Source organism: Saccostrea echinata, unplaced genomic scaffold (assembly GCF_033153115.1).
Source record: "Saccostrea echinata isolate AGI-Se365-2 ecotype Australia unplaced genomic scaffold, CSIRO_AGI_Sech_v1 ptg000015l, whole genome shotgun sequence".
Classification (NCBI taxonomy): domain Eukaryota; kingdom Metazoa; phylum Mollusca; class Bivalvia; order Ostreida; family Ostreidae; genus Saccostrea; species Saccostrea echinata.
Window position 1 is genome coordinate 601,124 of NW_026889764.1, and position 23,986 is coordinate 625,109.

At 33.1% G+C, this 23,986-nt stretch overlaps 1 long non-coding RNA gene across 1 annotated transcript in view; it reads left to right on the forward strand.

Annotated features, from left to right (window-relative positions):
- The window catches only part of LOC133187690 (uncharacterized), a 91,935-nt gene that overhangs the window by 17,005 nt on the left and 50,944 nt on the right, over positions 1 to 23,986 (forward strand). The window lies entirely within an intron of this gene.

The window sequence follows — 23,986 nt, forward strand, 5'->3', positions numbered from 1 at the left end:
GCAATATTCCCTTGAATGTTTGAAACTCTGCCGCTCTAAGTTGAATCTCTTCACAGGAGACTTAGTATCTGCTTGTGACGTGGAAGCTAAAAGTAAAATAGGCAATCCATTTTTCAAAGAATACTACTTTCTTGGAATGGTGAGATTAAAGAACTTGACTCATATTTTTGCCTGTCACCACTCGACTGGAAGAGAAATATATGTTTTTATTAAAAGCAGAAAGGTATGTGTGTTTGTTTAATCCTTCCCTTAAAGTCAGGTACAGTCATAAACTTCGGCCTCATGGTGTATGGAATAAAACCCGGGGTAAATCCCCGTACATCCTTGATTGGACCTGGATAACTAATAGTATCCCGGCATCAACGGAACTTTCAGAAAATGTCGAGATATCCGGGTTATCGAGATGAGACTCGACGTCCAAGATTTAAACGCGAAACGTGACTAAGTTATTACATACATGATTTAAATAGTTAGTAAAAAAAAAATGCTTCCTTTCATATTTCACGGTCATCAAAACTTTGCATGAGCCTCCGTTTTTGTTTTGTTTTTTGTCGCTCGAAACCTCACCATTGCTTTTATTTTCTATCTTTCTCAAAATGTAGATTTTTTTATTGTAGTCTTACAGTTGGTGTTAATGTCGTTGATGATCAGAACATTTTTATTACAATATAATATGACATTCATAATTTAACCACTTGTTACTAGTACTTTTTTCCTCTATCAGTGATTTATTCTCAAAAGATGTCGCTATATCAACATTTACCAGAAGTTCGTAATTTCTTTATATACAGTCTAATCTATCGTTTAATCTGCTTTTTTCTTCTGTTTCATACGCATATTTTCACGCATAATGTCAAGTTCGATATAAATGTTATTTTCTTCAACGTTGAGTATAATGCTTATGGAAAAGCCCACATTAGATGTATTTTAATAAAATTCCTAAACCAAGCGCAATTTAATTTCAAGCCAGCTTTCATCGGAACAATTAAAGAAAATTGATACAAAAGTAATTGTGTATCAGAGAGTACTATTTTTTATGCATTATTTGATCATTTCATTATTTTTTTTTTCAAAATTATATTTTGTAGCAAAATTTTCGTGGCACCCTTTTCTCCATTTTTTCCTAAGCATATTCTTTTGCTGTTAATATTTACATAACATTTATACAATCCCCCCTTTTCATTTGTTGTAGTACATGTAGGTTCGAATCTCCCATGTTACAAGTATCTATATCAAAAACAAGATGTTCTCTTTTTTTTGTTTGAACTTTTACCGGTTGTCTTTTTTATTCGTCGATTTATTTATTTATATTTTTTTTTGTTTGTCAATAATCTCCCGACCCCCCCCCCCCCCCCACACACACACACATCAACGCTTCACCCTTCTCTGGTCTAATTCTGCGTATCAATATGATTAACTATGGATTAAAATTTAAATAACCATTTTAAAATGAAGGAATTTTTGAAATAAAGCACTTATAAAGTACGCGTATATGTGCATTTATCTCTGTCTATCTCTCTCTCTCTCTCTCTCTCTCTCTCTCTCTCTCTCTCTCTCTCTCTCTCTCTCTGAAAAAAAATTATTTACGTGAATGTAGAATACCTTTTAATAATAAGTCTAATTCATATGAGTCAAATTTAAGTATTTGCAATTTGCTCAGAAAACAAATACACAGTATTTTTAGTCATGCATAGTATATAGACATCGCTATAAATCGCTGTACCCAACAATGTGTTCAATGTCGCGATTAGATTAATTAGGCGATATCAAGAAAAATGCTTATTAATAAACAGAATTATGAATAAATACATGTACTAAATAGTAATAATATTATTTATTACAAATTTCAGCATCAATTTTCAAATATTTTTTTTTATTTCACCTGGAAATCCAATTTTATTTCTTGTTCACGAAACGCAGTCGACAAAAATTACTTCCGCGACTTTGACGTCGTTTTCTGAGCATTATGACGTCAAAAGATAAGGGCCCTTTTCTCATGACGGCAGTCACACACACACACACACACACACACACACACACACCCTCACACACAGATATATATATATATATATATATATATATATATATATATATATATATATATATATATATATATATATATATATATATATATATATATATATATATATATATATATATATATATGATTTTATTGTCTTCATTATGTGTTTTGAATAATTTTTAAATGTCTTTGATAAATAACATATTTTAAATATTAAATAAAACTATGTGCATTTATACAAATCAAGTCATACTGTTAATCTGAATATTAAATCTCGGGGAAAAGAACAAACTTGATTTATGCTATGGATTTGCTACCCGAACGTTTCACACCTTCACAAAAGTATCCCGTTGGATATCAAGTACTTTGAAGTAAAAGAGAATACTTTGTTAACCAAATAGTGTGTTAGCATGAACAAATATCACGATTTTATTTATGAACTTGTGTACATGAAATTTGAACATTACTGGTCAAAGCAATTTCATTTGAACGATAAGTTTCAGTTAAATTTATGAGCGCCGTTCAAAAATTACGCGGACTCTGCTATGGTTTACTCTTACGGACGTTAATAGTAATGAAATTTCATAGAAACACATTTCTTAAACATTCCAATAAATTGTTGGCAAAAGTTTTGGATTTTTATAAATTTCTCCTAAAATTATTGCTGTTTTGCTGTCGCTGGTAGAGATGCACGGAGCACGACAAAAAAAAAAAAAGGAAAAAAAAAATTGAATAACAGGCGTGCGGATTCCAAAATTTTACGCATTTATTTTATATAATTTGCGATATTCTTCGACAATTTACTCAAAGGTATCCTTTTATTGTTCTATAATTTTGTATGTAGATTTCTGACGTAATAATTGAAGTATTAACAGAAATATTGTGATTTTTCTCCGATGCGATTTCTGTGAAAACAACTGCAAAAATGGCGTTTCGTGAATTGACAGAGCATCGTACTTTTATCAAATTATGTGTTATGCTCGAAAAAACGCCAACATGGATCCGCGCCGGGCATTTTCTTTTTTGTTTAACCCCAAAGCTGTCGATATTTCTGAAATATTGTGTGACATTGGTCACTATCGCGTTCTTAACAGTCCAGATCAAGTTTTCGTCGATGATCTTCTTCCCATCCCTCATTTATTGCCTTTACAGAGGTCTAACAGTCTTAAATTCCACTTTGCTATATGTAGACAAATGTTGGGAATACCCTGCTTTACTACATGATTTATCAAGCATAAAAATTGTGTAATGCTAAGAAGAATATTCTATAGATTAATAAAACTGCTGAACAAATCCTAGGTATTTTTCCATTTGATCCGAATGTGAGAAAACTTATACCGGACTGTACATTTCTACCCCTATTCAACTTAAAACTTTACAAATAGAAATTATACAAATGAGCTGTTGATATTTGTGCAGCAAATTATTACCAGCAAACTTTGGAATATTTTGCTTCTTAATATACCTTGTTTAGGTAAATCAAAGAGAGCATGCCCTTGCGCCAAAGCATTTTTGTTGATCTCCATTATAATCTTGTGTAGTAAAGTACAATGATGTCATAATATGACGTCATAATGTATACTGGCTTTCTCATGTCGTTGATACCAGGTGTGTATTAGACAATAAGTCTTTACTTTCTCTGTATAATAGATATAGTCCTTAAGCATATTAAAGAGGCTGGGGGGTTGTGGCCATTTTTAGACTATATCGATCTCCTTTAGAAGAAGAGCTCCATATGAAGATATAGAAAATGATCAAATTTTAAAACTAAAATTTTTGAAATTTTTCTTTGCCAAATGATAGCTGACAGCTTAAGATATCATATCTAAAAAAATAAGTTAAATCTGGTGGTTAATTTGTTGACCCCCCAGCCTCCTTAATTAGATTATTTGCATAGAAATGCCTATACCTAGCTTTAACTCACCCGCGAGAGACTACTGTTGGACTATATAGGCTCAAGATCACTTCAGATTCAGAATTCCAGAAAGGAGGTCAATATTTGGGTCAAAGTTTCAAAGGTCAAAGGAGAAAAGAATGTTAGAAAAGTTGATAATGTAAACAGAAACATTTGACCTTTAGAGGGAAATTAAACTAAAATTAAATCATTTATTTCGTCAATTTACAAGCTAATCACTAAGAAGGAAGACCCACTCGTTGCTTTGCAACGAGCTTTGCTCTAGTTTTTATTAACTCACCTGAGCCGAAGGCTCAAGTGAGCTTTTCTGATTGAAATTGTCCGTTGTCTATCGTCGTCGTCGGCGTCGTTGGCGTCGTCGTTGTTGTTGTCGTAAACTTTTCACCTTTTCATCTTCTTCTCCAGAACTACTGGGCCAATTTCAATCAAACTTGGCACAAAGTATCCTTGGGTGAAGGGGATTCAAGTTTGTTCCAATGAAGGGCAACGCCCTCTTCCAAAGGGAGATAATTACGAAATGGCAAAAAATTAATGGCATTATTGAAAAATCTTCTTCTCAAGAACCAATGGGCCAGGAAAGATGAAACTCATGTGAAATTATTGTCAGGTAGTGTAAATTCAAGTTGTTCAAATCATGACCCAGGGGGGTAGGGTGGGGCCACAATGGACGATCAAAGTTTTACACAGGAATAATAGGAAAAGTCTTCAAAAATCTTCTTCTCAAGAACAGCAACGCTATGATTGGTCATATTTATATGGAAGCATCCTTAGGTGATGTGTGTTCAACGCAGGTAGGTTAAGGCTTCCCGTAGAATATTACAGTGCACTCTGTGCCTTCACATCTCTGAACTACCAAAATATGACGTCATAATGGAAACTGACGTCAAGTCACTGCAAACTTGAGGTGTTATGATGGGGATAGTGTCATTAACTCTACACTTTATTTCAAACTGCATGTAAAATGCTAAATAGCTATTGCAAAATTCACGGGTCGCTAAAGGTTTTTTAAGTCTTATATGTCCGAATATTTTAAAAATACACCGCTTACCTACCCTTGATTGAAATTCAGCATGTTCAAAATGCTTATGAAAAATATACTTTTGAAATGTACTCTGTCTTATACCCGTGGTTGGAGGTAAAATTAATTTTGTGTGTACAAAAGAGTCTGGCGCAGGTCATTAATGAGGATTAATCTGAGAATTTTTGTGGAAATCTGTAAGAAGAGGTTGTTCTCTAACTGAATCTTGCTTGGGAAAAATGTGTGTTGGCTTTGTTTTTATACAGATTACGACATTGTGTGGAAAATACCCTCAAATTTGTAGGTATGTTGAATTTCTCAGGAAATATTTTGTACCCAAGTAATACCATGACTTTTCCCAAGCACATTTCGGATACACAAGGGTACGATGAGTTTATTTATATAACAAAATGTTAATAATTACAGAGTTAATCAGCTGCGCCGAAGCGATTTATATGAAACACTTCAAAAAATTATAAATGACCGTCACGTGATCAACAAAGTCATGTGATATCGTAACAAATATGTTAATATATAGCCGAGGAAACCCTTTATATAAATTGGAAGTACTAAAGTTCAATACTTATAAATTAAAACCAAAGCCGACCTCGCAATGACATATTATGATTTGAGCGCATTTTAAAGCTTCGGGAAGCCTTAACATAGCTGCGAAGTTTGTTCAAATCATGACCCCTGGGGGTAGGGTGGGGCCACAATGGAAGATTAAAGTTTAACATAGGAGTATATAGGAAAAATCTTCAAAAATCTTCTTCTTAAGAACAGCAAAGCTATGATTTGTAATATTTATATGGAAGTATCCTCAAGTGATCTGGGTTCAAGTTTGTTCAAATCATGACCCCCGGGGGTAGGGTGGGGCGACAATGGAAGACTAAAGTTTAACATAGGAGTATATAGGAAAAATCTTCTTCTCGAGAACAGCAAACTTATGATTGGTCATATTTGTTTGGAAGCACCCTCAGGTGGTGTAGATTCAAGTTTGTTCCAATCATGACCCCCGGAGGTAGGGTGGGGCCACAATGGATGATCAAAGTTTTACATAGGAATATATAGGAAAACTCTTCAAAAATCTTCTTCTCAAGAACAGCAAAGCTATGATTGGTCATATTTATATGGAAACATCCTCAGGTGGTGTAGATTCAAGTTTGTTCAAATCATGACCTCCAGGGGTAGGGTGGGGCCACAATGAAAGTTCAAACTTGTAGAGAAAAAAGTCACAGTTAGTCAAAAAATCATGTACTTAGTAAGCATCCTTAATTAGTGTAGATTTAATTTTGTTCAAATCATACCCCCACTCCATTTTAGGGGTAGGTTGGGACCACTTATGAATTTAAACTTTTCAATACTAAACTGATTTTTCTTCTTTTCCTAGCCAGAGTGCTCAGGTGAGCGATGTGGCCCCTGGGCCTCTTGTTATATTTTGATTTAAAAATACAAATCAAACTAAAATGAAATACAACGATCAGACATGTTAGCATTCGGGTTATTTTCGCAACAGGGTCGTTTTCTTCATAAAAAGGAGATTAAAATAAGAAATAAAATCTTGCTTTCTTTCATCTTCAAATTTCAATTCATCATAATATATCTAGATATTATGAATCCCTTTCGGAATGAAGATTTTCCATCTAGCACAGAAGCAATTCATGGCAATTGTAATTTGCGGTGTTATATTAAGTTAAGTAATTCTGTATTCAGAGCTAACCCCTGAAATGAACTTATACAGATTAGTGATCCAAACTGTGGACAGAGAAACACCACCTCTAAGGAAATATTGCACATACTGAGTTGATGTGGACCCTTACATTACCAACAATCTGAAGCTCTATAGTAGCTCTAGATGCAGCGTCCCGAATTGCATCTTGGCGAATAATATTTTTTTATACAGATATTGTTGTGCTTAGCCACCGACATATTCCAAAAAGTACTTTAAATAAAACAAAAGGTCAAATTTGGATTTTTTATTCCACCGAAAGTCCATATCACACACATAGACCAAACAAAGAATGGATGGGCCGTTTTTATTTGTCAATGTCTTATATGGACGTTTCAGATATCCATATGCCAATGTATGGAAAATTTCAAAAACGACAAAAAATTCTGAAGAGAAACTACAGTGGTATATTAATCAATAAAACAAAAGACGCAGTCTGGGTCTCAAGCCACTGTGTTACCCCTTCGAGGAGAGAAAACTTGATCAAAACCTTAGTAAATACTTAACAGTTGATACTTATGGCGGATGTGGTACTAGGAAATGTGGTCGTCAATATGATAGACTACCCAAGTGTCAATCCTTGTTTGAAACACATTACAAATTCTGTTTTTCCTTCGAAAATTCAATCTGAAAACAGTATACAACGGAAAAATTACGTAATCTTTTCATCCACAGCGCTTCACTAATTCCTGTCATAAATGCACCAAACGATGCATCTCGATATATCCCGAAAGGAACGTATATTAATAGTCATGATTTCGCTAATGCTAGTTCACTAGCAAAAGAATTAAGAAGGATCGGTTCAAACGAAGCAGAGTATATTCGTTATTTGACGGAAAAAGACAAGTACACATGCCAAACAGTTGACAAAATAGTACCTAGTGCACAATGTACCTTATGTAAATATCTAGTGGATATAGGAAAGGGGAAAAAGACCAGAAAAAAAATTCATGGTTTTAAATATATAGGACCCGAAAGTATTTTGTACAGGTCCAAAATACTAATGGTTTTTTTTTTTTTTTTCATAAAGTATTAAGATCATGTACACCATTCTTTTGTTCTGAGAATCCATTTAAAAGCTAAGAGTTGTACCCTTTGTATTGATATTCTAAATTCTAATATTACATGCACGGATCTCTAAATTAACCATCTTTTCTTCGGTTATTTTCACTTTTAAAATCTGTATATCCTTACATTGATAAACACTTTTGCGCTGGCCAAACCAGAAAACTTATCTTCTCACCTTCATGTTAATTTTCCTAAGTGATCCTTTGAATTAAAATTCTTATTCTCCAAAGAGGAAAGAATTCCCAATAAGCATGTGTAAAAGCAAAATAATTATTTTTATAGAGCTAGAAAAATCTTGGATTGGAGAATTTCATATTTTGTTGAATATTTGGTACTTGGATACTCACCAAAATTCATATTTTGCATTAATGTGTCTTCCTGTTGCAGCATTCAACAGTACAAGAAAAAAAAATAAATTTAACTTTACCCCCATAAAATTTGATTTGGTAGCTTGATTTTATTTATCTGTCTCTTTGTCATGGTTGATAAAGTTCGGTCAGATTAGATCCTTCTTTCACTGTCCGTTATAGATCGATGAACAAGGACCTATCATCTCAATCTGTGGAGAATGAAATTGAATAATGAGTGTTTAAACTGACGCAGCAGGAAAAGAATTTTTAAAAACCGCAAGGATGGAGATTTGTCATTTCTAACATCTATCTCTGATAAAACACGATATTCGATAAAACTTGTTTCTACTCATCCGAAAACTGCTTGATTTTTTGATTGAAGTCCCTTAAAGAATGTATCGCTTGTGATGGGAAGACAACCCGTGTAGGGCTGCAAATTTAAATGTGTACTCGCCACTTATGGCTAGACATATGAAACCTCTGCTTTTAGTTATTCAAAAGATTTTTTTAAATATTGCATGTGAAAGGAACATGCAACCCTTGTTTTCTTTCTGAATATTTGTCCATTCTCTGTCAAGCCCTAAGACTTTCATGCATGTAGAAAAACGGCACCCTTATCCTTGAAATTGAAATGTTAAGGATAAAAGGCATGGCCGTTTGACCATTTCTTAGCATTCTATTTGTTTAAATTTTAAATCATTTTGATTCTTTTCAATGAGAAATAAAGACCACTCATTGATTTTGTTGAACAACAAATTTACTTATAATTTTTCTTTGATACTTTGACTTGCAATTCATTGGATTAAGTATTTTCCATAATACAATTTCCACTCAGCAATTGACCCTGTGTCTGTTTACTTTGCCCTTAGAAAGTTCTTGTCGCTTGCACATTTTTTGCTTCCATTTGAATTCGTTCAATTAAGAAACACAGACCATGCATCGATATTTTTGAATAATTAAGATAAAGTTTAATTAATCCAGTAAGAAAGTACCAAATACCCTTCATCAGAGTTACTTACACATTAGTATTTCGCTTTCGTGGTTCAAATTGAAAACAACAAAACATTGGACTTCCTGCAGTTTGACTACTGATGAACAAATTGAAATAGGGTTCCTGACCGTTGACTTTTACAATGGGTAAATATCAAAGCGAAGATCATTTAAATTTTGAAAAGTTCTTGTTTTCATGCGTTTCACTTTTCAACGTGCATTTTAGGATCATTACATCTTTGGTATAGTCTTGTGAAACTGGTGTAAATTTTTCATCGTGACTGCCTACTCTGACCGCTTATTTGCTCTTTGACCTTTGCATGATAAAACGTTTATTGTTTCAACTTCCAAGAAGAACTTGATTTAGTTTACATTGACCTTTCAAGTCTTTGTTTCTTTACACTATCTTAATTTATTCTAGCAAATATCTTTTTAGCCATATTATTTCATAACAACTCAATGACTGAGGTTAAACTACAGAAAATGCATAGTAATAGATTGTCTTATTATTCACTATTGAATTATTTTTATAAAACTGTTTTATATAAGCTTACAAAACTGCTTTAAGTAAATTTCTTTAAGCTGCATTGAAGACTCTCTTTCATCAAAACATTTACGGAATAAGTCAAACTTTAAACTTACACTCTTTGATACACTTGCTTGGATAAGAGTAAATAAAATCAAGAACCCAAAGAAGCCATTATGTAAATTAGAAACCAATAATTACTCGTATTACTTTGATCTAGTCCTATAGAGTTAAGCATTTAAATATACACTTTCAAAAATTATGTAAATGAACGATATTTTAAAAAGCCATATTTGCAATCAAATGTCCAATAAAAAGCAATTCCCTTTTTGCAGTGGAGTGTACAATGATCACGGTCACTTTAACATGGAAATTCTTTTTGACACAAATAACCTCAAATCATTTTGACGTTTTTTTCTCGTACATCTAAAACACGAAGGAAAAACTCAAAGGTCATAGTCCTGTTAACGCAAAAAAATTGTGCTTTAACGCTTTGTCTAGTGGTTTTCTATATAAAATAATTTTAATTATCATTTAAACAATTATCTAAAAAAGACCTTTGCTAGTATACTTCCAATGTTAAAAGTACTGTGCTTTTTGTTTTGGTCTGGAGATTATAACTATAAACTGGTCGCCCGCGTGGCGCAGTGGTTAGAGCGTCTGCTCTAGAGTCGCGAAGTAAGGAGTTGATCCTGACGTCGCGGGTTCGAATCCCACTGTGGGACGTGGAGACCGGTCCTTCGGATGAGAAAGTATAAACCGAGGTCCCGTGTCGCAGTAGGTGCTGGCACGATAAAAATCTCTCACTGCTCAATGGCCGTTAGTGCCGAGCATAGGACAAAATTTGCAGCTCTCCACCGGCAAGTGGTGGCGTATCCATATGAGTGAAAAATTCTCGAGAGGGACGTTAAACAACATACAAACAAACAAACAAATATAACCATAAACTGTAGTGAAACACTTCTTTACACCAACTTAATCTACGTAATTAAAATGCCAACTTCTATTATAATTTCTGCAATGTATTAGCTCATTATTAAAATGTATAAAAAAGGCAAATTCTCTACTAAGCCTCTATCTTTACTCCTCACAAAAATAATAATTGCTGCAAAGGAAAATCCTTAGACGTACACTGTTCAGTATTACAACATATTCTAGATGTGTTATGAATATTATGTGGATTTCCAAGAACTCCAAAATTTTACTTTTAGAAAATTCAAAATCACCAAATTTTTCAAAAGTCAGTAACATTAAAGCGTACGATTATTCTACACCTTTACAACCATTCCTCGCAATAAATTAAGAACTGGGCTTTCTGATTTTATAATCAACTGCTTCTTCAATGATTGGTAATTAACAAAATTACTTTGTTAAACACAAGTACACTGAAGTTGATATTTTAAGTTGATATTTGAGAGGATGCTGGAGTTCCTCATTGACAAGATTATAGACCAGGGCTTCAAACAAAATTTTGGAATTCCGATGGGCACTAATTGTCCTCCTTTATTAGCTGATCTGTTTTTATATTCATATAAAGCAGATTATTTTCAAAAACATCTACATGAGAAGAAGGAAACACTTGCTATGGCCTTCAACTCGTCATTTAGATATATTGACGACGGTTTATCAAATGACAGTAGTTACTTCCATTCATGTGTCAACGATATATATTCCAGTGAACTCAAAATAAAGGATATCCAATGTGCCTGTCACATATGTTCCGTATTTGGATGTTTTACTGACTACATATATTAAGGGCCCGCTAACAACTAAATTGTATAACTGTATAACTTCATCTTTTCCATCGTCAAACTTCTTATTTCTTTATCATTTGCATATGGTGTTTACGTCTCCCAGCTTATTCAATACTCAAGAGCATGCTCTAGGTACGATCAATTTTTAAACTGGTTTAGAATAATGACAGGTAAGTTGATGTTAGAGGGATTTCAACAACCTCATTTAAAGTCAGCATTTTGTAAATTCTGTGGTTCCTATAATGATCTTGTTATAAAATAACACATATTATGTCTATTTTGGGCTGACGTGTTTCATGATTATTGCTGGGTCTTTGTTTTTATAAATAACAGATCTAAATAAATTTAACAAGCTAATTCAGAGAATTTGTGTCCCCCGCTGAGGGAAAAAACAAGAGCATGTGCAGTTTGGGGGCCTCCCCCAATGGATTTGTCGAATTATTAAATATGTACACGTATACTGAAGCAAATAAAAAATGCCAATATGAATATAAAGATTTGACTGCTTATTCTTTACATGTAATATGTGTATAGAAGATTCTTTTCATATAGAATATTTATCACACTGTAATAATGATTTTATGAGTTTGTACACGCCAGACGTCATAACTTTTTCATTTCACATGTTCAATACTATCATTTAGTAAATAAACACACACACACACACATCTCAAGAAAAGGGGGGATCATCCGGGATTTGAACCCGGTACCTTTTACTTGCTTAGCAAGAATCATACCGTGGAAAAATATCTTTATTCACCTATCCTATTGTCAAGATTTGGCCATATGTGACAAATGGAGTACTCTTGTTATGAAAAATAACCTGCATGGTAAGAAATAAGACTTGGAAAAATATTATAGCTTCTGTGAACAGTATGCTACGAAACATGTCACGTGAACGACTGAAACACGTAATTCGTACATGGGTAGGACGGTGGCAGACGTGCATTAAAATCAGAGGGGACTACTTTAAAAATAATCAACACTAAAACAAAGTTTTATTTCTTTTATTGAGGTAATTCAATAAGTTCTCGAATTTTTTGACCACCCCTCGTATATCTGTATAAATTATTATTTATTAAATTATATAAAGCAAGTTAAGTACATTTTTTTTTTCAATACATTACCATAATGGAAAAGCCTAATGCTTCAGCTTCACGTGTGAACAATTTCAAAAACGAGGCTAGCTATTGACAAACATGTTAATGAAACAGGGGTATGACTTGTCTCATTTAAAGTCATCATTCTATGGTTGATACAATGACCTTCTCAGAAAAGACAATCTGTCATTAAGTCGAATTCTGACTGACGTTTTCCGTATTAATTAGTAGGCCATTATTTCAACACTGAATTATCTATGGATTTTTCCGTTTGCTCGATCATGATAATGAACACACAGCGGGTAAGACTGGTAGACAGGGGATGATTACTCCTCCATGGCACCTGATCCCACCTCTGATGTTTTTAACATGTTCTGTAATCAACTCTGTTGGCCTGACTCTTTGTCTGTCCATCTATCTAATAATTCCACCTGTACCAAAAAGTTGCAAAAAGTGACATTTTAGATCAAACGTACCTAGAGTGAAAAAATAATGATCTACGTTTTAAAGGGGAAACTTTATTACGCAAGTTTGTCAATATATTTAGACTAAAAAGTTTATGTACATTTAAAGGAAATTTTATCGAATATGTACATTGGAGTGAGGATTATTTTTTATAATTGTAAAAGCACAGGCTTATGCAATGAAATGCTGCCTTTTAAACCATTTATTACAAGCAAGGAGAGATAACTCTAATTTTATCTCTTCGCTGTTTAACATATGCCGTGTAAGTGATTTTGATCTTGGATTAACGGCGTTAATGATGTAATATAAGATTGATTACTGTAAAATATCCAATAACGTTGTAGACAATTTTCATTTTTGCACATGTAATAGCTGTAAAAATTGAAGCAATAGTAGAAGGTAGTATTTTTTCGCTCAGTAAATAGTGTTGCCTGTTGTATGTACATATATGAACCAAGAATACATATCACAGTTAACTAACCTTAATTATAAGTCCCAGTTGTTTCCTTTTACACATTATCTTAGTTGAAAGAAAGGTCGTACAACTTTTTATTATGTTTTATAATTATGCATTTTTTTTCTCTGTCATTGTCCTCTGATACAGTGATGTAAACTACAAAATAATATGAATGTCTACTCCTCCTTGTATTTTACTTCTTTCAAAAAGATTCTTACAAATTTCGAATCTCCATTAAAATGCGTTTCAAAACAAAAGAATACCTGAAGACCAAGGGTATTAGTTCGTTCTTACAAGCCAAATAAAAAAGAAGAAAAAACTGCTCAAACATCACAATGTAGTTAATTTTTCTCTCTTTTTTCGGGGGTCTCCTTTTTGGGCTTCCCTCCAGATTATCGTTACTGCATTCTCTTGACTCAATTTATATTCTAATAAAGACAAATTTATATGCTAAATAAACAAATATGTACTCAGGTTGACATTCCACGTATGACCTTTAGTATATAAAATATCAGATTTTTTCCCTACATTCTGATATTTTCTGTTTAAAATGTACATTTTTTATCTTGATAACGAGATTTTTATTCAACAGTAGAATGGTTTATTCTTCAGTACCATGATTGTAACAGAAAATGTATCAATTATTTTTACAAGAAGTATTTCAAACTAAAATGTGTATCAAGGTTTCAGTATTTTTTTTTACACAGATCTCATTATGTTCATCAGTTGCAGTTTTCTTCATTTATATATATTCTCTTATTATCATTAAGGTCTTTCGTCTTCAGCCGAAGACCTTCTTGTTATTCTTAGGTTTCTTTTCCACAGTTTCTATTACTTTTTTCTCGCCTTTTTTGTGCACGCGAGTTCTCGGAAACGGCTTGCTCGATTTTAACGAAACTTTCAGGTCTGATAGAACATAAAACAATCTAGACATTTATTTTTTGTTTTGATGACGTCAATTCCGGTTCCAATATTTCTGCATTTTTATGAGTTTCAGAAGGTTAGTTTGTCCGCGAGTTTTCTCAAAAAACAGCTTCAGATAGAAACTTGAGATTTTCAGCGATGATAAAACAATATATGTAAATGTGACAAACATATTTCATTCTCACCGGAATTGCTGCACGCCGACCTCGCTAAGGCCCGAATAAAGGCATATCGAGAATTTCAAAATTTCTAATACTTTTTCTACAATATCTCTTTACCTGTAAATATTTTGTTTAAACATGTAGAGCAAACGTAGTGCAGAATTCCAAGATCTTTCACACGATATCATGGAAATAGGGCTGGCCCCTAAAATATGGGGTCTTGAGGGACAGATTTTTTTTTTTAATAACTAAAAACGTATTGAGAATTTGTAACATATCAAAGAAGGAAAGTTCTTTAAAATGACAGTAACAGCTAGTGATACCGTCAAAAGACGTCAAATGACGTCACTTCCGGCCAAATAGGGAGAAGTCAAAATTGCTTATTTTTTAAGATGTTGGCATGGAATAGAATAATGATTCTCACAGAGGACGTCCAGCTGTATTTCCTATCGAGTACTGTCATTTTCAACCACTTCCGGTTAAACGGGAAGTAGCCAGAAACGACTTATTTTTTTTTTTTAGATATTTACATAAAATTAAATGAGTAACATCACCCAAGACTTCCAATCTCATTTTTTTGTCCATAGGTGTCACTTCCGGAAGTAGTTATAAATTGCTTAAAATCACGCATATCAGTGTAGATTTAAATTATTCAAATATACGAAAGACAGATCGACATTATCTTTTGTCGTATCCTTCTTTATAATGAATGGCTTACCTTCGTTTACCGATCTTACAGGCAGTGATACTGAAAATCGGACGAAAGACCTACTTGTTGCTTTGCAACGAGCTTTGTTCTAGTTATTATTAATATTATTATTTTTCCCCAAAATTTTGTGCAGGCCATTTCTCAAAAACCATTCAGGTGTTTTAAGTGAAACTTTCAGGAATTATGCGTCATCAAATGGACTTTGTTCATCACAAAGAAAATTAGGAAAACTCGCTTCCGATTCCAAGTTATTGGACAGTTTTCTGATTTTAAAATGAAATTTTGTCCCCTTTTTTCAAAAATAGCTTAAGATATGAACTGAAGACTTATTAGATAGCATAGAACACGACTTCTACATTAGCGGAATAGCCTTTTCGTGCGTCTTTAGTACTTCCGGTCGCTACCGGAAGCGAAATTAAAAAATTGAATTTTTCAACTTTTTTTGTTTTTCAATATTTTTTATAATATTTAGAGGGTTAATGGATACTCCCTGAAAAATGCCTAATACATAGTTTGTTTGAAAATTGATAAATCCATACTCTAGATATTCGCATTTCTAAATTTGAAGCGGTGATCCAAAATGGCGGTTGTCTTCATAAACTCCAAAGAGCAGGTCGGAGTTTACGCTGGCAGCCGAGGTTGCCAAAGAAAAGGCGCTAAGATTTACTTATGATATTTGGCGCAAAATAATATATCGTGCCCAGCCTTTCAAAGTAGACAAAAGGACTGATGCAGTAGTATAGAAGTGAAGAAATGGATTACACGGGCATGTCTGTCTGGAATTGAATAGAATTTTAAAACTTGCATAAAGAAATAAGAAGAAGTAAAAACTTCAATAGTTTTAGATATTCGCATTTCTAGATTTGAAGCGGTGGGCCAAAATGGCGGCTGTCTTCATAAACTCCAACGAGCAGGTTGGAGTTAAAGGAGACAGTCGAGCTTGCCAAAGAATTTTTAGGAATAATGCGCATCTATAGGAACTTGATACATCTGGGAGGAAATTTGAAAATTCGCTTCCGGTGCCAAGTTATGGATAATTTCCTGATTTAAAATGAAAATTTACCTGCAAAGGATCTAAAGAACGGCTAATGATAAGAACTGGAGACTTGTTGAAGAGTATAGTACATGATTTATAAATAAACAGAATTACCTTTTCGTGCATCGTCAGTACTTCTGGTCGCTACCGGAAGTGAATTAAAAAAGTTGAATTTTTCAACTTTTTTTTATTTTTTAAATTTTTAGGTAATATTAGGATGGTTATTCGGACGGAAGACCTCTCGTTGCTAGCAACGAGTTTCTAGTTTTTATTACTATTGGTCTTACTAACTTGAAAGATGTAGCATACTCCAACTAAAGGCAAAATTATATATATCATATTGATATTATATTGGAAAAGTACGGAAGCCCATTTAGGACTATCAAAAATATTTTTGAATTCGATATAACGAATCGACGAATTCGTTATAACGAATTTAATTCATTAAAACAATTTCTTTGAATTCATTATAAAGAATTTAATCTGTTATAACAAATCTGTTGAATTCGTTTAAACAATTTCAAAAATTTGTTATAACAAATTAAATTCGTTTAATCAAATTATAAAATTTGTTATAACGTATTAAAATTTGTTAAATCAAATTCAACTATCAGGGCCTATACAAAAATATATAGGAATTCGGTATTACAATTTGTCGAATTCGTTTTAACGAATTTAATTCGTTAGAACAAATGAAAGAGTTCGTTTTAACGAATTTAATTCCTGATAACAAGTTTTAGAATTTGTTACAGCGAATTTAATTCGTTAAAACAAATATTTGAATTTGTTATAACAAATAAAACAATTTTTTTTAACAAATTAAATTCATTATAATAAATTCAAAGAAATTGATATACCAAATTAAATTCGTTATATCAAATTCAAAAATATATTTGATAGGTCCTAAATGGGCTTCTGTAGAAAAGTGAACTCATTTTTTTTTTTAATAAAAAGTCATTATAAAAATTCGAAATTCACTTGGAATATAATCAGCCTTTGTAACTGGACATATGCTTGGGCATTTTCAAAGTCCCTTGGTTCCAAATTTTTCTGTAAAATCCAAATCTATACCTGACGCAACTTAAGAATTTTGCAATTATTGATATTTTCTGACCAAATAAATAATAATAGTTTAACCAATTTGTGTAAGGCGTAGTGATATTTCAATTTATTATGCTCCTCGCCTATATTATATTCTCAGGATCTCATAAAATATATATGAGCATAATTAATCTCAAAGATTCGACGCTTATGTCACAGCTCATTTCATCAAAAACTTATGGCAGGTACATTTTAACAGAGGAACAAAAGTAACAATTTATACTAAACCCTTAATCAACGTTAATTTCAAATTGCATTGATTGTACAACTTTTAACTTGTTTTAGTGTTATCTAATCTTACCAATGTCAATACTTTGTGTAACATCTCCTTGCCTAGATACTGTCTCTGCATTACCAAGGGAAATAGAGGATAAATGAACGTCTGGGACTTTGCAAAACAGAATCCCATTCATCTTGTAGATGCAACTTTGTTTATATTTGGAGATACCCTTTGTAGAACATCCCAATCATGTTTAATTAAAGTAAGGTCTGGTGACTTCTAAGGCCCATACAGTTTCTGCATCAAGGCACTGGTTTATTATGTTTGCCCTCAGTGGCCTTGTATCCATGGACTTTGAATAGAAAACCCTACCCAAACTATTACAGTGCTCTCGACATTTAACGCACCATGCTGAGCAACACAGCAGTCACTAATACGCCTACTTTTCTGTTTCCATACTCGATACCCTTAATCGACGTACAATTTTTGACTCATAAGTAAAGAGTAAATGTCTAAGTGAACTGAATTTCTATTTTGAATAATCACTTGCAACCTCAAGTCTTCTCACTCTGTTATCTGCAGTTGAAACAGTCGGATGACAGGCCGTCGGGCTTTTAAGTTTTTTTCATGAAGCATATTCCTGCAAGCTCTTCACCTGATGTGTGTCACGAAGTCTCCGTTTCAGCAACGACTAGGTAGAATAAGTTTTGGTCTGCTTGCAATTCTAGCTTACGATCTAGCTGGGCTGTATAGTCTTTCACTCTGAAGAATTTCATACACAGATACTAGTTCATGAAATCTTTTCCACAACCGACTAATGACGCTTTTCGATCTGTTTAGAAACCTTCCCCTTGGTTGTAGCATCCTGGGTTCCTGCACATCGAGTATGAATCTCTGCTGGTGGGAAATCTGTCCCCGAGGATATTTGTCGCTCGGTTTATATTCCACCAAAAATATTGCAAAACATAAAGGATTCTTTACTGGGTGACATGGTGTCCAGTAGAGAATGGTGTTTTTTAAAGAGCCATTCTCTGTAATGACTTGAACTTTTATATAGGAGCTGTGGCACGTGTAGTCTCAGAATTTCTCCAAACTCTCTATGATAAAAGTCTTTGATACCGTTCACTCAAATCAGGCAGAAATTGGTTGCTACGTGTCATGGTTACCATAGTAACATGTCCTAAAGTTTGAAAAATGGCATTTTTCAATATCTTCAGAGTCCCACAGTTAACGTTTGCAGCAAAGCAAACAAGTGGCAATGACTGTTTCTGAAAATTGAAGGCCTGGTGTCTTAAATGCATGATAAACATGTTTGGTAAATCATCTATAAAATACGTTACTATGGAAACAAAGTATTCAAAAGTAATAATTTTGTTCATTTAATTTTATAAAGTCATACACTTAAGAATAAAAACAATTATAGGTTGAAATGCAAGCAAATAATAGAGAAGAGATCCTTGTAACATATACCAAGGACAAAATATGATATTTCTTATAGGTTGGCAATGGTTGCCATGGTTTTAATACCACGAAGGGATTTTAAATTTACTCTCTTAGTGTTTTAATCTTATGCTATCTTTTTAAAAAGCATATTTCTATATAACTGATGACCAATTTTTAAAGGCCTTGGTTTGACCCTAATTTTCACATTTCAAAAAATTCAATTTTAATTCTTTAAATAGTGCGTTGCTATGGAAATAAGGCGAAAAAACATGCATAAAAATCTGAAAAATACTCTGTTTCCTTGGATACGTACCGTTGTATGTAGATTCCCAAAACTTAAATGATTGATATATGTGAACAACTAACCTGACTTTCAAATTTGACTATCACCCAATCTCTAACTGGATGCAAAAAGCTGGCACAAAGGGTCTAATATTAACAAAAAATTAACAAAATCGAACATTTTCTCTTCTTGGTAACCATAGCAACAGTGTTGTATTTTTCAACAACCTTTATCAATATATGATATTCAACTTTAGTTCTACGAGATAAGTACTATTCAAGGTGATTCAAATGATATTTTTCTTGATTAAAAGGTTGGTAAATTCCTAAAGCAGCAAAAAAATATCACTTTAAACAACTAGTATGTTGTTTCCATGGTTACACTGCAAAGTAACAATTAATCTCAATTTTTCTAATGTTGTCGGTGTTGCAAGGTCCTAAGGATGCATATGTGCCAGTCATGAATTTTATTGTTTTCCCTCACGATAGTAGCATTAACCCAATCATAGCAACAGATTTTGCATGGTAACACTGTGTTACCATGGCAACCATGAAAGTTATTTTTAGAATAATATTGCCAATACCTAATTACATGAGGTCAAATATTTTTCATTGTTTTTCTTACGTTGTTGATTGAGTTTGATCATGTAACATCTATCATTTGTGGCTATAGAGCGTTTTTCAGCATTTTTCAGCATCTAAAATGTATTCCAAATGTACCCATGGTTACCACTTACTTAGAGATAAATTCTAAATAGTTTATTTATAGCATAAGTGGCAACAAGGTGTCATGTTTTTGGGAGAATTGTTTGTTTGTTTTTCTTAGTCTTTATTAAGGCTTAATAAAGATTTAAAGTGGCTGAAAATCTCAATTTTTTCAACTTTTCTGGCTGTTACCATGGCAACCAAGACACATAGCAACGAAATTTTATTTGATATATGTTTCTGGTGTCAAGTTGTAATAATGGGCAAAGTTTCATCAAAATCGGTGACCATGCGTGGCAAAGAAGTTTAAGTGGTTACAGAGAATCGCTATTAATCTGTAATGTCTGAAAGGGGAACAGGTTCTGACAGAACGGTTGGTGCCTCTCGGATTCTCCTTAGGGACATTAACAATTTATTATATACACGGTCAGCAGATAATCAGTTTTGGTATAAAACAAACCAAACCTTTACGAAAATAAAAGATTTAAATGTTTCAATCAGAGATATTTTTGACTATTTTTTGGAACCCATGTGTTCCATTTCCAAAAGTTTTACTACAATGTGTAAAACTTGCGGTATTTTACTACTAGCAATTCTTTCAATAGCAATTTTACTGTACAAAGTATTTTTACTGAGACTGGGACAATTTGATTCAGTAAACTTCAAACATTGTCTATTCTAAAAATTCAATGTATACTCCATGCGGACTAATTTTATTAAGAAACAAAGGCTTCACTGAACAAGAGAAGAGCATAAGTTCGAAATAAATAAATATTAGGGTCCATCAACATCTTTAAAAACATTTCAATTTGCCTGACCATTCTATCTTTTCAATGAGGGTTAGAATTTTGCAAAAATATACAATCCGACTAATAGCCTCTATTCAAGTACTCAACAAGAAGAATACTGGTCAGGAAACTGTTTCTTTGTTTTAAGGATCATTATTACAACTGAATATTAGAAGAACTCGTTTATATTTCTACATTATGAAATCCAACTGATGCTCACATTACAGTTCACTTTCTAAAGATTAAATTCTTCCAATTCTTCAAATTCACATTTCAATCTTCAATATTCAAGTCACCAAAGCTCAAATCGATCTACACTGAACATATTTGAGACGTGGTGTAAATCAAATGTGGATTCTCAAAAACTTCAAATAAGATATTCCATTATCCACTTTCCTAATTTATGTAGTAATACTTCCACTATCACCTGCATGTGGTAATTACGTCTCTTAAAATATGTAAGCAATAAAATAACACTTTATAATATTCAATATTATTTTTATTAGAAAAAATAATTTTCTCCCAAAAAAGAATTAATGTGATTTTCTTCTTAATCCTTGCATGAATAATTTGGAAAATAAGTTATAAATAGACAAGGAATGTAAATTAATGAATAACAAGTGACAAATTGAAAGAAGAATGTTTTAAGGAAATGAAAATTCCAATTTATAAAATAATTGGAATAAAAAGTCCACTTGCAAGAGTTATCTTTCCTAAATCCCTCTGGCTCAAAACACTCAGGAACGGTTGAACATATCAGATTCAGAATAAGCTAAAAATTCTATAATAAATAAACATTTTTCAAAGAAATAAAAGACAGGCACACAAACCAACAAGAGTACAGTACTCTAAAAGCGTAAGTCAATTATAATATATTTCAACGAGATTATAGATTTCAACTCGAATTTCCTCAATACGTACATGTTGTCAGTGGTAGAACTTGCTGCTTTCCCTATGACATTTTACACTACTTGGGTAGCGAAGATTTGACTGTCATTCTCTTTGGTCTGTACTTAGGAATAACCCTTCTTCGTTTGTGATTTATAATAAAGCCGTCAACTTGTTCTCATTGTTTACAACATCGCATGTAGTCTATTTTTAGAGCCTTTTAAAGATTTAGATCATTAGCAAAGCGAACCTGTACAATTCGTCCCCAGGAAAAAACGGTCGAAACAATGGAGGTTTATTTTTCTGTGTAGTACGTCATCAAAAAGTGGTGTAATGAGTCTCCTTAAAATCAATTTTCTTTTATAATTATGAATATTTAATCTTTTTTTTTCTGAAGTGGCTGGAAAATCCCAAGAAAAGAGAATTAAAGTTTAGACGTCAACGCGAGACGTTTTCCCTCGGAATATGACGCGGATGAATGAAATATATCAATTTTGCTCTTCTATAAGGTTTCCATACAATGACTTTGGTATTCTGAACACTAAATTGCAGCCGGATTTGTAACGGAATGATATACATAAATACCAGCCGGTTTCAATATACTACTTTTTAGTTTCTTTTACTATGAGTTCAACAGCATGTCTATAACTTCATCTTATTTGCAAAGCTTTAGACACCGCAGTAAGGCGAGCATGTTTTGGAGAGAGAGATAATGGCCTAGCTTTCAGATTTTGCGTCAAAGCATCTGTTTAAAGGGACGATATAATTGGCAAGCAAAATAACTGACAAGCAAAAAATAATTAATATCTATAATAACTAGTTGCTATCATAAAACAATAAAACCAACACGTAAGTGATTGCCTCTAGTGTATGAAATATATGGAGATAACGAACAGTATTCAAGCTTAAAAGTCCACCAAACAATTCAAATTTTAGAGCATAGCAAACACGGACAACTAAAACATCAGAGGTGGGATCAGGTGCCATGGAGGAGTGAGCATTCCCTGCCGGCCGGTCACACCCGCCGTGTGCTCCTTGTCATGATCGGGAAATAAGGGAAAAATAAATCCGTCGACAATAAAGTGTGTAAATAATGGGCTTACAATTAGTATGAAAAACGTCAGTCATTACTTGACTTAATGATAAATTGTATTTGCTGACAAGGTCATTGTATCGACCATAGTACTTACAAAATGACGACTTTAATCGAGACTGCTGAAATTCTTGTTTCATCAACTTGTTTGTCAATAAATTGTTCATACGTAGGGCATGCTATTGCGTATCGAATCAACTAAGAGATGTAAACTCTGTATGCAGGTGATGAGGGTATATTGCTGCATAAGTAAGGGGAGTTGACGATTTAAAAGTTAAAGTCATCATGTTTATCATAAAACTTGGTTGTTAGATTACCATCAACGTCTTTTTCAAGTAAAATATCCAAATATGAAACAGAAAAAAAGGGAAAGCTCTGTCATTCAGTGACCTTTCCCAACCTTTCAGTGACCTTTCAATTGACTGAATGGTGCAGGTTCATCTTGTGTCCCCAAGGTGAAAATCGAAATTTCGTAACCTAAATTCACTTTTACAGGACACTCTCAGAATTATTCCAAAATATGAATGGGCTACTGTGAAAAATATAAGAGGAGTAAGAGGAGTTCAAAGAATCAGATTTTAGATTTTTTTAAAAAAAAAATGACCCCCATTTGGATCCTTGGTGAAAATCAAAGTCCTTAAAACGTATTGCATATCTACAGGACAACACCAATCACCATCCAAAAGATGATTTGGCTACTGCAAAAATATACAAATGGGCTACTTTGAAAAGTGTAATAGGGAACTCAATGAACCAGGTGTTTAGGAAAAACGAAGTTTTTTTTTAAACCAACAACACACCCGAAGATGAAAATCTAAATTCCTAAATCTTATGCACATCTTCAAGACACACTCAATCATATGCAAAAATATGAATGGACTACTGCTAAAAATGTAAGAGACAAGTAGAGAACCAGGTTTTTGTAGAAAAACACAGGGTTTTTAACCCACCATAATAAGCATATATTAAGTATTCTCAACAGTTTTAATAGTAATTCTTTTTTATTTTAAATTTGTTGCTATGACTAAGCTTCCCTCAATCATCATCTCCCTCTCTGTTTCCCAGTGGCACATCCATAACATGTTATAGATACACTTTCAGTCCATTTTTTGCATTCCCTCAGGTTAATTTACCTGCATTCCTTCAAGCAGCTAAACACGCATCCATGTATTTTGATGATCATTTAAAAATAACTCTTTAACATAGGCAACCAGTATTAACTGTTATGGTAGTGTAGGATA